The sequence below is a fragment of the Lethenteron reissneri genome, chromosome 12 (assembly GCF_015708825.2).
Source record: "Lethenteron reissneri isolate LAM-NWPU_2019-01 chromosome 12, ASM1570882v1, whole genome shotgun sequence".
In the NCBI taxonomy this organism is placed as follows: domain Eukaryota; kingdom Metazoa; phylum Chordata; class Hyperoartia; order Petromyzontiformes; family Petromyzontidae; genus Lethenteron; species Lethenteron reissneri.
This window is the reverse complement of record NC_083790.1, coordinates 4,217,281-4,232,821: the sequence shown is the minus strand read 5'-3', so window position 1 is coordinate 4,232,821 and position 15,541 is coordinate 4,217,281. Positions and strand designations below refer to the sequence as shown.

The 15,541-nt window shown below is 47.2% G+C and overlaps 1 non-coding gene across 1 annotated transcript; it reads left to right on the top strand.

Moving 5' to 3' along the window:
- The first annotated feature begins 5,959 nt into the window (after positions 1-5,959).
- Positions 5,960-6,124, top strand: LOC133341933 (U1 spliceosomal RNA). The gene has a single exon (XR_009755076.1). It is a non-coding gene; the product is annotated as a U1 spliceosomal RNA (small nuclear RNA).
- Positions 6,125-15,541: the final 9,417 nt, after the last annotated feature.

Below are 15,541 nucleotides of genomic sequence, written 5' to 3'. Positions count from 1 at the left end.
CTACGACGCATTATTCTAAACGTGAGAAAAAAAAACGGTGGACCCGGAAAAAAATCTACGCGACCACGGGGAGAACACGCAAACTTGTAAATCCATTTGGACGTTTTCAGGATTCTGTCGGGTAAAGATTGTATCCCACCTCCAGTCCTATTCGTTCTGTCGCTATGTTTTGCAAAGTCCCACTTCTAAACTAAACTACTGTTTTTTTATTTTACCAGGTAAGGCCCGCTGAGCTACGTGGCTCTTTTTTCAGAAGCGACCTGGCCACAACTGATAGCTCAACGAAGTGGCTTATCACGTGGAAATTTATAGCAGCCAACTACTAAAAAAAAACCTAGAATATGCAAACTCCAAATATGCAGGGGTCAGGGTCTGGATCGAAGCCACGACCTCCTGCACACCAGGCGAGGGAGAACACATTCCTGCAGAGGGAGCTGGTAGGAACGTTGGGTTGCTCGGTCAATGGCCAGGGTCAACGGCGGCGTGGTGTATTTCGCAAATATGGCCGACTGTGAGGGCGGGCACAAGCCGGCGTGAGGAGGTTAAACGTTGAGTTTTATAAGGGCACCACGGGGTGACCAGCCCCTCCCCACCCAGCCCCACCCCTCCCACCCCCCACCCAGCCCCACCCTCCCCACCCAGCGCCGCCCCACCCTCCCCTCCCCTCCCCACCCAGTCCTTCCCCACCCAGCCCCTCCTCACCCAGCCCCTCCCCACCCTCCCCTCTCCACCCAGCCACACCCCTCCCATTTTTGGATGCACGACGGACGGACGGACACAATAATCCCCTGTAGGCTGGTGTAACCAGGAGGTTCCTACCAGTATAACATCTCCTAGCCACCGTGGAACCCCAGGAGGGGTAACGAGCAAGCGAAAACCATTCAGTAGAACCTGCCAATCAATCTGTGTTGTGCATTATTAATGTGCACACAGTGGGGCAACACTGAACGGTCAGCACAGACGGGTGCATTAACCGTATACAGATGCGCGACTGCGGCCGTCTGGAACGCTCTTCCTTCCGATCTTAGGAAGCCAATGGAGCTCTGCACTTTTAAATCTAGATTGAAAACTCGTTTCTTTAGGACTGCTTTTTGTCTTCAGTGTGTTGTCCTTCACCCCCCCTCCCCCCGGCACCTCCGGTTAGCACGGTTGGCTACGTACGGTGCGAAAAGAAGTTCAACATACGCAATTCATATTCTTGGTTCTTTCGGTAAGGTCACGTAGAAGGGAAACAAAATAATGAAAATAAAAAACAATTAAATTCTCACGACGTTTCGATTGCAACACAAGCAATCATCATCAGGTGTGAAATCAAAATTTAAATACACAATGAAGTTAAACAAGTGGGGCCACCGATATGCAAACCGTGCTCGACATCCGCCTTTTGCGGCACACGGCATTGTGGGTTCGGGAATTGGGAGCGGTGTCCCGCTACGCGCGCACCGGTGGGATGTGTTTAACACGATCGTCACTTTCATGATAATCGCCGTTTCATTTATCAACATTATGTGTTCCTGTTTTATATACCTCCTAAGGGACGCAGACCGGCCATATGGAACCACTTGTGATTATTACACGTGCTTGACGTTTAATTACGACAGCCGGTGTGCAAATGACATGCACACTGGGCCATAGCCTCAGCATTCCGACTCGCTTATCAACGTGAAGCATTGTCAATTAATGGGTTTAAACGTGTAATTTTATTTACCCAGGGACGTCTCGACACCAGGGTGTCAAGACTTTATTCGGAGGGCCCTGAGTTGAGATGTCTCGCTATTCCCACGTTGTTGAGTGTGTTTGCTTCGTGTGGGAGGAAACCGGAGGTTTTGGACAAATCCCACAAACGTACGATGGGACAAGACTAAAAGGTCAGCACAGATGGGTGCATTAACCTACTTGCTGTACCGCATCATGGCCATCCCTTTTGGAGGAATTTTCCTCCACTTAAATGCAACATGCAATACTCCTCTGTAATCCACTTCATGTATTACATTACAGGGACTCCTCTACTTGCGAATATTCGACTTACGAACTTTCAGAGATACTAACAAACCAGGTCCGTATTCCCAGTTGCCTGTTCGAACCGAGAGTCATAAGTTCAACCGCCGCGCAATAGATAGCGTTGGTGGCATCCACATATGCAGAACGTGAAGAACCAGTGGCATCTACATCCATGGAAGATTATATAACTTTTAAAGCCATTCCCTGTGTTTAGTGTACATGCCGTACAACGTGTTTGGAATCAACAGGAGTAAAGTTGGACTTACGAACAAATCGACTTACGAACAGACCTCTGGAACCTAACTCGTTCGTAAGTAGAGGAGTCCCTGTGTACGAATATAAAGAGATGCATACACATTGCCCTTATCAGAGTTGTGTTTTTTGTTTGCATTCTGACTGCAGGTATTGTGGTCAATGCAAACACGACTCCTTGTTAAAAAGATGTCAGTTTTGTTGCCAGATAAAAGGGTAAAAAAACAATTATCGACTTAGCATTTGCTTTAAAAGGTCTGTTTAGCATTGGTTGCTGCATCTCCCCCGAGTTGCTTTGCATGGAGTGCCCCTCATTCTCGCAAGGTCACGGTACACGTGGGCTGTTTAGAAGTGGCCGTGTTGTTGTTGTTATTTGGTCTTAAATCTTGTTTCGCGCTGGGATTACCAACGTGCGTGTCCCTGCGACGGTTGCCAACTCCACAAACGCGAGGAAGTCGCCAGAAACATCTCAGAGGCGACGAAACAAAGTCGCCAGAAACATGACGAAATGTTTCCAGATGGCATATCTCAAGAAACTGAAGGATTTTTGTTGCAAGTATTTTCTAAACCAAGGACAATTGCCTTCGCGTGGTATTCATGAGAACCTTGCAATAGCCCAAGTGCCGGATGTTATAAAGGGGCCCTCAATAAAATAAGTATATTAAAACACACATTTTTAACTTGTATAGTAGTGTAATTGTATTTTTTTTATTTGCTATACAGCCAGTTAATACGACAAATTGCTAACCTTAAACACCTAGTCGTTCATAAAAGTTGAAGGCGGTATAGTACTATAGCAATAGAGCAAGTGCAGAATCACTGAACCGGAATTGATAGCTTGAAATCATTTAGCGCGGGGCCCTTGAAATTGCGGGGCCCGTAGCTACCACATGTGTAGCTACTTGTGCTGCTAGGATAATATAATCCGGCACTGAATAGCCCAGGAGCGTAGGCCAGATGTAGCCATTTTCAGTACCGCCTGAGGGTAGTGTAGCTTTAACTGGTTCCAATTTCTCTGTGGACAACAACAGTGAATTATTCAATAACCGTTTTGAAATGAGTGAAGTTATTTAACAACAAAAATAATGACCCGATCCCCTGTGCCCAGTAATACGGGATCATTATACGGGTAGGAACCTCCTGGTTACACCAGCCCACAGGGGATTATTGTGTCCGTCCGTCGTGCAGGAAGGGGCTGGGTGGGGAGGGACGGGCTGGGTGGGGACGGGAGGGTGGGCCTGGGTGGGGAGAGTGGGGCTGGGTTGGGAGGGGAGGGTGGGGAGGGTGGGGAGGGGCTGAGTGGGGAGGCGCTGGGTGTGGGGGGTGGGAGGGGTGGGGCTGGGTGGGGATGGGCTAGTCACCCCGTGGTGCCCTTATAAAACTCAACGTTTAACCTACCCACGGCGGCTTGTGCCCGCCCTCACAGTCGGGCATATTTGCGGAATACACCACGCCGCCGTTGACCCTGGCCATTGACCGAGCAACCCAACGTTCCTACCAGCTCCCTCCGCAGGAATGTGTTTCCTGATGAAGGTGACTCTACAATGTGGCGTCTGCTCTGTCGCTCTGTCATCTGTTGTCCGCAGTCAAAGTCGCTAGAATTGTCGCCGCAGGTCGCTAGGAGACGCCGGTCTTTGGGTCTCAACAAGAAATAAAGTCGCTAAATCGAGCGACGAACTCGCCTCGGTCGGCAACTCTGCCGGTCCGTAATCCTCTCGTGGAATGCGAGAGGATTACGATTTTAAGTGGCCCTTTAATTTAAACTCAAGCGCTTATCTTTAAGCTCGTTAACATCTTTAAGCTCGTTAACATTTCACGCGGTTGTGGAAGACGGGGGGAGGGGGAAGGTGGCGGGTGGGGGGGGATGGTTGCAGAGCGGTGGGGCGGTGGTTAGCACGCTTCACGTTTAAGCCGCACTATCGATGCACGTGTTCATCCATCGGATTGGCACTGTAGCGAAACGAGCGTGTGGGGGGGGGGGGGTGCCTTGGCTCTGCCTGGTGGCCAAAGCGATGAGTTAGGGTCTCCTTGACCACCACCATGAGATGTTTTCAACAACTGTGTAAAATAACAAAAACAAATCAAATATTGGTGCCCCAACTGATAATGTCGTGACGCCACTGGGTTGGCTACGGGAGCTCCCGTTTGTCTTCTCGGCGCCTCTGCCCGCCCCCCATGTCACCAGGGCTCTTCTGCACTCGTGTACTCCCAGGTCGGGAGGAGGTTGTCGCGAATGACCAAACTTTAAGAAGCGTGAGGGTGTTGCATTTGGACGATCTAAGTGAGGTCTGTGCGCTGTGCGGATGGGCAGAGACGGGCTCGGACTGGACATTGCTGTATTTACGCTCATGCTGTGGTGGTGGTCTTTGGCAGATGGCAGTAATTTTTGACTGGGCCCGAGACGAATGATAACTCTACACCTGGACCCAGTTTAATCACGGGTGGTTGAAACCTGATTTCGAAGCCAGCATGATCGGCGATGGCAACTCTCTGCTTCGTGCCATCCAGCCACCAGGAGGCAATTGTGAGAACTAAGATGAACTGAGTATGTTTTTCCTTTCCATACCCTTAATAGATGTTGGTGGGGCGGACCAAAAACTCCAGGGTTGGAGTGGCGGTGCAATGGCTAAGCCTCAAGTGCGCTGTGAACCTCACCACTTTAATTTTCACCATTGGTACCTCATTTGCCAGTAAAAAATATAATTGTTTTTTTACCCTCTTATCTGGCAACAAAACTGACACCTTTTTTTACGAGGAGTCATGTTTGCATAGACCACAATACCTGCAGTCATAATGCAAACAAAACACAACTCTGGCAATGACAGTGCATACATTATCAGAGTTGTGTTTTTTGTTTGCATTATGACTGCAGGTATTGTGGTCTATGCAAACATGACTCCTCGTAAAAAAAGGTGTCAGTTTTGTTTCCAGTTAAAAGGGTAAAAAAAACAATTATCACTTTAATTTTATTTTTGTATTTCCGGCCACGGCTAACATCAGTGGCGAGCGATGTCAGGACCGGTCCTGGGGCCACTCACTTCACACCACCATCACCACCATCACCCACGTGTAGACCCGTGTGGTGAAGTATGGTCAAACAAAACCGACACGACTGACGCGGCCTGTGCGGTCGGCCTTCATCCAGCAGTGGATTGATGACGGTTCTTCGAGAAGAGAAAAACTAAATTGATTTTGAAATCTCCGTCGTATGCTTGTTTATGGGCTTTGGGGGAGCCCCCTCTGTATTTGAAAAAACAAAAATCGTACACCTAAAAAAAAAATGTGCCATATGTCGAGGTGAAATTACGCTGGAAGGCATTTTACACGAAAAAAAAGGCCCCTACAATTTTGTTCCGAGTTTCCTCAACGGTGATGGCAATTACAAGGACCTGGTGATTTGTGCGCTGTGTGTGTGATGTGTGTGTATGTGTGTGTGTGATGTTTGTGTGGTGTGTGTATGTATGTGTGTGTGATGTGTGTGTATGTGTGTGTCTATGTGTGATGTGTGTGTGATTGCACCTGCATCCTGTTTTTCCACAGCCGTAGGGGGGTGCACGCAGCGTGAGGTCTAAAGGGGGGCAGATCCACCACTTAGCCTCAACGTGGCAACTGCTGCTGCTGCTTGCTGTGCGGCAACAGCAGCCGCGCCGGTGTGATGGAAGTCCGGGAGCGAGTCGCCGTCCCCCGTGCGCAGGTCGTGGAAGCGGGGATTACCTGACAGGGGAGGGCACCATGATTACACAGGTGGTCCCCCCAGGGCGAGGCTCTTCCATTGCACTGCGGGAGGGTTGACCCCTGCGATTTCCCCACATGCGGGAAACTCGACTGTATAATTTGTGGTAGTGGGGGACTGCGTTCGTGCTATCCCCCCGAAATTGAACTCCAATGAAAAAAATAAAAATGAGAGAGAGGAAAAAAATGGGGGGGGGGGGGGGGATAGACAAAATAGTCATTGGACAAATGGCCCGAGAATGACTAATCGGTACCGACTAGGGTGGCAAATGCTAACACTTATTTCTTGAAGCATTTCATCTCGAGATTACAAGTGTGTATGATAGCAATCTCATTATCGTAGCCATTGATGAGACAATTTCGTTCAAATGGAACGATTATACATTTCAAGTGCTATATAAAATGTCTGGAAGATGCAAGTTAAGCAACTAGGAAGGGTGCATGTGAAACAATACATTGGGATAAACTCTCTTCCCATGGTGGATACTGGGAGCATGTGCCACCCTCGGTGATAGCGAAGTTGGCACAGTAGGGGGCACAGGTGGTGCATCGGTAAGTCATCTCAGTCAGTCGACCCGTGTGGCACCTGGGTCTGCCCCGTGACCTCCTGCCAGCGGGTGTTCGACACTTCACGTGGCCGCAACGTGCATCTAGCCTGGCACAAGCGCCGTGGCGACCAACTCCCGCTGCATTGAAATCGGCTCGCGCTGACCGTAGATTATTGTCGCATTGCAAACCAGCGAGAGATGAGGCCTTCATCCAGCAGTGGATAAGTCATGGTTGGTGCTGCTGATGTGATGCTATCCAAGAGAGAGAGACCCATCCGTGCAGCTTACCTCTGGGTTCGAACAGCGTAATTCACAGGAAGTCCACGCGTTGCATCGGATTGTTCTTCTTTCGTATGGCATGTGAGTAACAGTTTGCATAGATGTCATAGTTAAATGTGTAGTTATTTAGTATCCACCTCCAGCATCCTTCGGCAAGTTTCACCCAATTACAGACTATCAGCGTCCGTACAAAGAATCAAAATATATTATTATTATTGCTCTTTCATGAATATTCTCCTTGTCCCCGTGATCGATGCTGGCCATGAGGCGGCCGATATGATTATACAAAGGGTGAATTGTGTAGCGTGCGCACGTGCTTGAGAGCCGTGTAACTGCTGTTGCTGCGTGTTTTGAGTGTGTAGATTCTGGGCACGGACCGCGCCGTTTGTTTAGTGACCGCCGTGCCATTATGGGCAGTGGGAATGAAGACGCGAATTATTCTAAAACAAGCCGTGCAAAGCCTGTGCGTTACGTGAGCCATCGTTTGTTTCGTGGGTGGCCCCGAGCTTTGTAATTGTCAGATCCTCTATTTGTGTACACATACGGCACCTGATGTTTCTGCACGGACCTCAATGTTAACTACCTCGCCTGGTATACAGAAGGTTCCTGAGTTAGATCTCGACCCTGACGCCTGAGTATTTCGAGTATGCATGTTCTTCCGGTGGGGGTTGGAACGTCGCCAGTTTGTATGTGATATCGTCTTCATTTTTAGGGCAGTGTAATTGACATTTTTTTCGTAAATAATTATTATATTATCGCGTATAGCAGCAATATGTTCAGGCGCTCGATGCCAATGTCGAGGCCTGTTACTGGCCACGATGAGAGGGCTTCAGCAGAGAGAGTTCGTGTCAAATCTTGACTTAAAGCTTTCGTGACTGCAGCAATTCACATGCTTTGGGTCTTTCGGTAGAGTCACGTAGAACAAAAAAAATGCGTTCCTCCAGATGACGATTGCTTGTGTTGCGATCGAAACGTCATAGTTTTTGTTGTTAATTTTTTTTTTGCTCCACGTGACTTTACCGAAAGATCCAAAGAATAAAAGTTCGTGTCGTTTTTGCTATTCCCTCCTCCTCCGTTGAAGGAACGCAGACCACAGTGGGTGTACTAACATAGATTTGAAGCTTTCGTGACTGCAATGATTCATACTCTTAGGTTTTTTTCGGTTAAGTCACGTAGGTAAAAAAATAAAATATAAAAATTACATTTTTTATAACTTTGAGTAATTTTTTAATTTATTTTTTACCTACGTGACTTTACCGAAAAAAACCTAAGAGTATGTACTAACATAGTCTATAGTTGGGGTTACATGACCACAATCGCACTATTGTGGCTTGTCTCTAATGTGTCCCTGGCTACAATCGCGCCACCTACCATGGTTTGTCTCATAAAAATGTACCCTTTTGTAAAGTAGATAATAATAATAGCGCTATAATAATACAGCCACGTGCAAATCACTTTGCCGTGTGGCGTGCAGTTACCGTTGTCGAGCGCCAGATGGCGACACCACGCCACGAGGTGGCATTGAAAGCCCCCTCCTCTGCTTCGCTCAACCAGCCCAATCGATCGTCTGCGATCGATCCATCGATGTGTTTTTTTTGTTGACGCCGGGCAAAACGACGTTTCGGCCGTAAGCCGATTTACAAGAACGAGTCGCGGAGGGCGTTGGTTGCAGGCAAGGACGTCTCGAACTCATAAATCGCCCCGCGTTGCGGACTCCGAGAGGCCAACAGACACACACACAGAAAGTCGAGCAAAACGAACATTCAAGTCCGACAACACCGGCGGGGGGTGGAGGGGGGGGGTGAAATGAGCGATGCGACGACGAAATCGCGCGCGGTTTGCTGAGCGCGCGTGCAAGAGAAGGGGTATTTCGGATGATGGAAGGGTAGTTACAAGCGGCTGAAATGTTTTGACCGTCTGCGGAATCTCTCCAAAGCTTCAATCGGATGTTCGTTGAGCAACAACGGCTTACTATGTTCCTAATTCGACGTGCACTCCCGAACAATTGATGTATCAGCCAATGTGTTAGTGCGCGCGCGGTGCTGTTGAAGACCCACCGCCGATTTAACACGGTTGGCTGTGTACGGTGCGCAAGATGTTCAGCGTAATACATCACACGAGACGTGCAATCCAGAGGTTCTCCCGATCGATGTCCCGGCGTGGCAGTTAAACCAATGGTATCATTCTTGTTTTAAAAACCCCTCCGCTTCTGCCCACGCAGCCGTATAAATGGGTACACCACGGTCGTTCGAACGGCAGATCGCGTGTGGTGGGGTAAAGTGTGGGTACGCCCACGTCATCAGAAGAATAATGAGGTCCCACATCTACTCGAGTACGAGACGCTCTTTGGCGAGAACAAGCGACTTGCATGGCTGCACCACCAACTGCTCCAAGTGTCCTCTACGCCTAATAAAAGACAGTGGCCAAATCACACACGCACAGAACCCTCCTGAAACGACATTTAAGGCTCGGGAGAGCCATTCCCCGACGCACAGAAGTATTGTTATTAGCGCATTAACAGATGCGCCCTGCCAATGCAGACGGAAATTGTAAAAATTGTAAAAAAAAGGCAGCACGACCAACAGCAACTTGCCCCGATGGCATTGTACGAGAGCGCGTCTGTCAGCCGGTCAAGCACCCGTAGTGTCGACGTCATGTGTTGCAACTTGAAAAACCGGTGGTCTTTTATTGTGAAGCTGCTGCTGCTGCAGCTGCTGTTGATGATGTTCCAGTGACCTCTGCTACTGCGACCGCGAACAGCAGAGGTCATTGGAACACCATCAGTGCTTGAGATGAATGCACTTGGGGGACTTTGAAGTGTGGGGAAATGTCAGGATGAATGTCTACCTGGGTCAGCTGCTGCCCTAAACTCCTAGCAAAGCTGCGCTGGCAACTCGAGATCCTTGGAAGAAGAAGAAGAAGGGGCTGAGTGATGGTGCTTATGAGTTTGGTCGAGAGGACGAGGCAGCGTAAAGTGCAGGGATGAAGTTGACCCAAAGGGAACACAGCCACTATAAAAGTTGCAATGTATTAAATGTAATGCAATTCTTCGAATTGAGCAATGTTACATTGTACGATATTGGAGGAAATTAGTAATGTGTGTGCTCACGTGACCGTGACTTTGTATTTATTTTGTTCTTTCTCATTATTAGCGAAGCTTCGAACTCGTATCAGACACGCGTCCGATGTGTGTGTGTGTGTATACAAGACACGTCTTGTATGCATTAGCCAAGAGTGCTTGCATTCCCTAAAGAGGGCATTTCTGGAGAAACAAAGTCTTACTTTCCAAGATCTTTGCGAACCTTGCGCCGACTTAATGTTGTTGGCTCGGGGTCCCCACAACCCCCGGAGTGACTTTATATCTACACGAGTCAACTTGGCAAACATTCCCCTTCCTTCCCGTGGTTTCAAGTTGAGTTTTTTTTTAAGATTGGCCAATTCGTTGCGAGCATTGCCCACTAGGTGGCGGGTTTTGTTTGTTACAGATGCAATGCAGTTTTGCAGGTAGTAAGGCTTTCGCGACCAATGTCATCTATAATAGAGTTTCTTTTGGGTTTCATAGCGTAAATATATAAATGTGTCGTTAAACCCGCCACCACCCGACACAGCCACGTAAACAGAACGTGCCAATTTGTGACTCGTACAGCACACCGGTGTGTTGGAGAGCAAATCCACAACGTTTACAATCTGAGCACGGCGTTTCGCCAGTAATCACAAATAGCATCATCACTGTTTTGTTTATGTGACAAACTTTACTAATTGGCTGCGTCGGTTGTGGGCGGGTTTAACGACTCTTTTATAAGTACGCGATCTAACCCAAAAAAACCTATATTATAGATACAATTGACTGAATAACATTCGACTTACGAACATTCGACTTACGAACTTTTAGAGATACGAACAAAGCTGTCCATATGCCCAGTTGCCTGTTCGGATCGAGAGCCGTAAGTTCCACCGCCGCGCAATAGATGGTGGTGATGGCATCTACATCTACAGAACGTGATGAACCAGTGGCATCTACATCTACAGAACGTGAAGAACCAGTGGCATCTACATCTGCAGATCATGAAGAACCAGTGGCATCTACATCTGCAGATGATGAAGAATCAGTGACATCTACAGGAGATCATTTAATTTTAAGAGCCATTCCCCGTGTTTAGTGTACACGCCGTACAGCATGTTTGGAATCGACAGGAGTAAAGTTGAACTTACGAACAAATCGACTTACGAACAGACCTCTAGAATTTACCTCGTTTGTAAGTAGAGGAGTTCCTGTATTTCATAAAAACAAATCTTACCTGGACAATCTCTTGAGATTAAGCATCGTGCTTTCAAAGTTGTCCAGAATTATGTCATCATTAAATGGATTAATATGTCATATTTAGGCTCACGCTACAACAGCCTGTGTGTTAATAAATATGGTTCCATTTATGCACGTACAGTATACATATTTTCGATTGTAAATATTTGATAAATTATTATCTGAAGATTATATGCCAAGATTATATGTAGGGTTAATGCTACCAACATCTTACATTAACCTAAATACAACATATACGCATTTTAGAACTAAAATCTGTAATAAATTCAATATACCACCAATGTGTTTACCTAAGGTAAGGGAAGTAGAGTCAACGATATGAAACAATAAGAAAAGGATTGAACATTATTATATTTTCATACTTTTAATACTGGCGAAAAGGACCCATAGATAGAGTCGAGGTTGTGACATGGAGAAAATAGAACGGGAATAGAAAAAGAGTGGGGAATATGAGCAAATGTATGGAAAAGGAATGGAGAAACTGGGATAAAGAGCCAGGAGAAGTGATGAGAACGAGGAAGAGGCTACACGAGGACCTTCCCGCTGCTGCTGCTGCACGGAGCGGCGTCTGTTTTCACAGGGGGTGGGGAGAGGGGAGGGCTTCAACGTGGGGGGGGGGGGGGGGGGGGGTGCACACAAGTCACGTGGTTTACGGGAGGCTTGAGCTGATTAGATATATATCGACTTGTAACATGTGCACATCGTTCATTCATGTACAGTAATTATGAAAACGATTGTAATGATTATAAATAAATAATGATGTTGTGGTTGGGGAAAACACAGAGATGAGACAGGATAAGAATGAGAAAACATAAGATGACCAAATCTTCAATGATAAAAAACCGAATTTCGCCCTAGAATCGCAACAATTAATATAATAGCCGTGGTATTCGGGGTGGGGATGAGTTGGATAACTTTTACGAAACATCACAAGTCGTATTTCTTTTTCTAAAAAATAAATAAATGTGAAGTGATAATTTCTGAGTTGTGGAAGTAGAGCAAAGCACCACAAAAAAGGAAGCAATTGTGAAGTAAAATCACAAAGTTACGGGAAAGTGATACCGTGCGTAATCGCCACAACGTGAACATCATCGTGAACAAAATAATACCGCGCGGTAACCCGACTTCAGTAGGCACTCCTTCCCACGACGTGACCCTGTGGCTGTAACGAAACAAAGACGCATTGAGCCGTGACGTGCACGGCCGATGCAGGGCAACGCTTATCTCTTGTAGGACCTTGGATGAGTTAGCAGCTGCATTTACAGTAGAATTTTGAAAGATAAGAAGAAGAAAAAAATCTTACATCGAAAAGAAACCTTTGCGTGAAGTCCCGCGAACTAGAGCAATGCCGTAGTAGAAGTTATCCTTCCGAAAGATGGGCGTGGCATAATTGTAGAGGAACCTAGATTTGAAGCTTTCGTGACTGCAAGGATTCATAGTCTTAGGTTTTTTTCGGTAAAGTCACGTAGTTAAAAAATAAAAATTAATAAAAGTAAAATAAAAAATAAAATAAAAATAAAATATTTTATTTTTATTTTACTTTTATTAATTTAGCTTTTTTCGGTAAAGTCACGTAGGTAAAAAAAATAAAAATTAATAAAAGTAAAAAAAAGGAATTCGTATTTATTTATTTATTTTAGTTTTATTAATTTTTATTTTTTACCTACGTGACTTTACCGAAAAAACCTAAGAATATGTAGAGGAACCGTTGTGAAGCAGCCGTCTCGCTAGCCACTGGCAGGCCCCTGGTGGCCTTTAGTGCGGCCCCCGAGAGCGCAACACCACGTGACAACGTCCCCTTGCAGGCGGTGTGGCGGTCCTCACGCTGATGACGTCTTATCGGAGAAAGTGGCCCCACCACCGCCTCCTCTGAAAATTAGTGAAGAAACCTGTCGTAAACTAAGCACGGTGGCTAGGAGATGTTAACTACCTCGTCAGGTATTCAGGAGGTCGTGGGTTCGATCTCGACCCTGACGCCTGCTGCTGTACATTTGAAGTTTGCGTGTCTCTCATCATCATCACGGTGGCTAGGAGATGTTAACTACCACGTCTGGTATACAGGAGGTCGTGGGTTCGATCTCAACCCTGATGCCTGCTGCTGTATATTTGGATTGTGCGTGTCTCTCATCATCATCACGGTGGCTAGGAGATGTTAACTACCACGTCTGGTATACAGCAGGTCGTGGGTTCGATCTCGATCCTGACGCCTGCTGCTGTATATTTGTAGTGTGCGTGTCTCTCATCATCATCACGGTGGCTAGGAGATGTTAACTACCTCGTCTGGTATACAGGAGGTCGTGGGTTCGATCCAGATCCTGACGCCTGCTGCTGTATATTTGAAGTTTACGTGTCTCTCATCATCATCACGGTGGCTAGGAGATGTTAACTACCTCGTCTGGTCTACAGGAGGTCGTGGGTTCAATCTCGACCCTGACGCCTGCTGCTGTATATATGGATTGTGCGTGTCTCTCATCATCATCATCACGGTGGCTAGGAGATGTTAACTACCTCGTCTGGTCTACAGGAAGTCGTGGGTTCAATCTCGACCCTGACGCCTGCTGCTGTATATTTGGAGTGTGCGTGTTCTCATCGCGGTTGCGTGGATTTTTCTCCGAGTCCTCCGGTTTTCCCCTCCACATTTAGAATCATGCGTTCAGAGCATCTGGCTGCTATAGATTTCCACACGGTGAGCGACTTTGTTGAGTTATCATTTGTGACCAGGTAGGTTTTGAAAAAGAGCTGTACAGCTCAGTGGGCCTTACCTGGTAAAATAAAAATAGTTTAGTAGTTTTATAGTTTTTTTGGTAGTGCGGAGCCAGATGTCAAGCTAAGGTTCTGTACCTGCGGTACGCGTTATTTTTTTGTATCGCGAGAGGGGTCGCCATCCTTTCGCACTTGCCAACCATTGCCGCCGAGTCGAAACGCTGACATTGATCCAGAGATCGGTATAACGAGTCTGTCCAGAGTTTCATTGCTTAAACAAATGCTGCTCTGATAGAATTGGTACGGAGAGCCAATGGGCCTACGGACGAATTACACGTGCATTTATGTGTGGAGACGGCACGGTAGTTCTGCCCGTATTTGCTTTATTCCAGACAGGGCATCTTGAGCACGGTGCTGTTTGCATGGCAAGAGAGTCTCAACCTGCCCCGTGGTTTTATTATAATAAACCATGGATAATGTTTAAACCGCGGCTTCGGTAGATCGTATCGAACCGGCAACACCCTGTGGATTGCGAGTGCAATCTTGCTCGCTAACCATTACACGGCAGCAGATCATCACGCCGCAGGTAAAATACGAGCACTCCTCGATATGGACGTGAAACTTCTCGAGCTCCGTACGTAGCCAAACCGTGCTGTGCGGAAATGCGGAACAAGTTACTGGAATTCCGTATATCGGTCGTTATTTTCCGATTGACTTCTGTTGTATGTATTGGAGATGCTTTCCTGCAGAAACAAGTCGGCCCCAAGAAATGAAAAATCACGCTTAGAAATGCAGCAGACCTCTTTTTAAAGCATACATTGAATGGCAAATAGATACTTTGATGATAATATACTGTACTAATAATACCTAAATGAGCCTCGAAAACAAAAATGTACTGCTTGCTACAAAAACGGTGATGATTGTGTCTTTGAGGAGGGCAATTGCTTGCGGTCTCATTTTGCACGTCTGCTAAACAATGAAGAACGTTGACAAAGGGGTGACTATCCTGCACAGCGCAGTATATCAGGCGCGATCGACTACAACACAGCAGGAAAACAAAGTCGAGCTTGGACGACGCGAATACGGCGGAGACACCTGCACGGTGGCAGTAACAGCGCGTGACGAAGCCCACGTGCGAACCACGTGGAACGGCTTGAACCCGCACGCTCGGAGCCAACGTCTGTCAATCGATTTCTCTCCCCCCACCCCTCCGCCCAAAAAAGATATGGACGATTTCGAGACTCTGAATGCCATGAACGCGAATTGAGCGGTGACGCATATCTCGAATTCGGCCCCCGATTTCCAGGTGACGTTACAGCCAAAATCCGCCTTTGTCGAGTTGGCGTCCTCACGGAGGGATGGGATGACTCAAAATTCCACACAACTGGCGCCCCCTCAAGGTCCGGACAGAGAATAAGACGACGACGACGACGACCACGGTGATATTACTCATCGAATCCAGCAGCAGCAGCAGCCGCAGCGGCGGCGGCGGCAGAATTCCTTTTTAGCACATTTTACCCGATACAAATTACGCGCAAAACATACACACGCACGCACGATATATATATTTGGCCGACTTTGAGAGGTATGCATTTAGAGCTGTAGTGGCCAACCAAAACAGCTCGCTCAGCCCGGCACACCGGCCCCGTCTGCGCACGGCACTCCGCCGCCGCTATTTTTAAGGCTGGGTGTGGGGGGGGACACA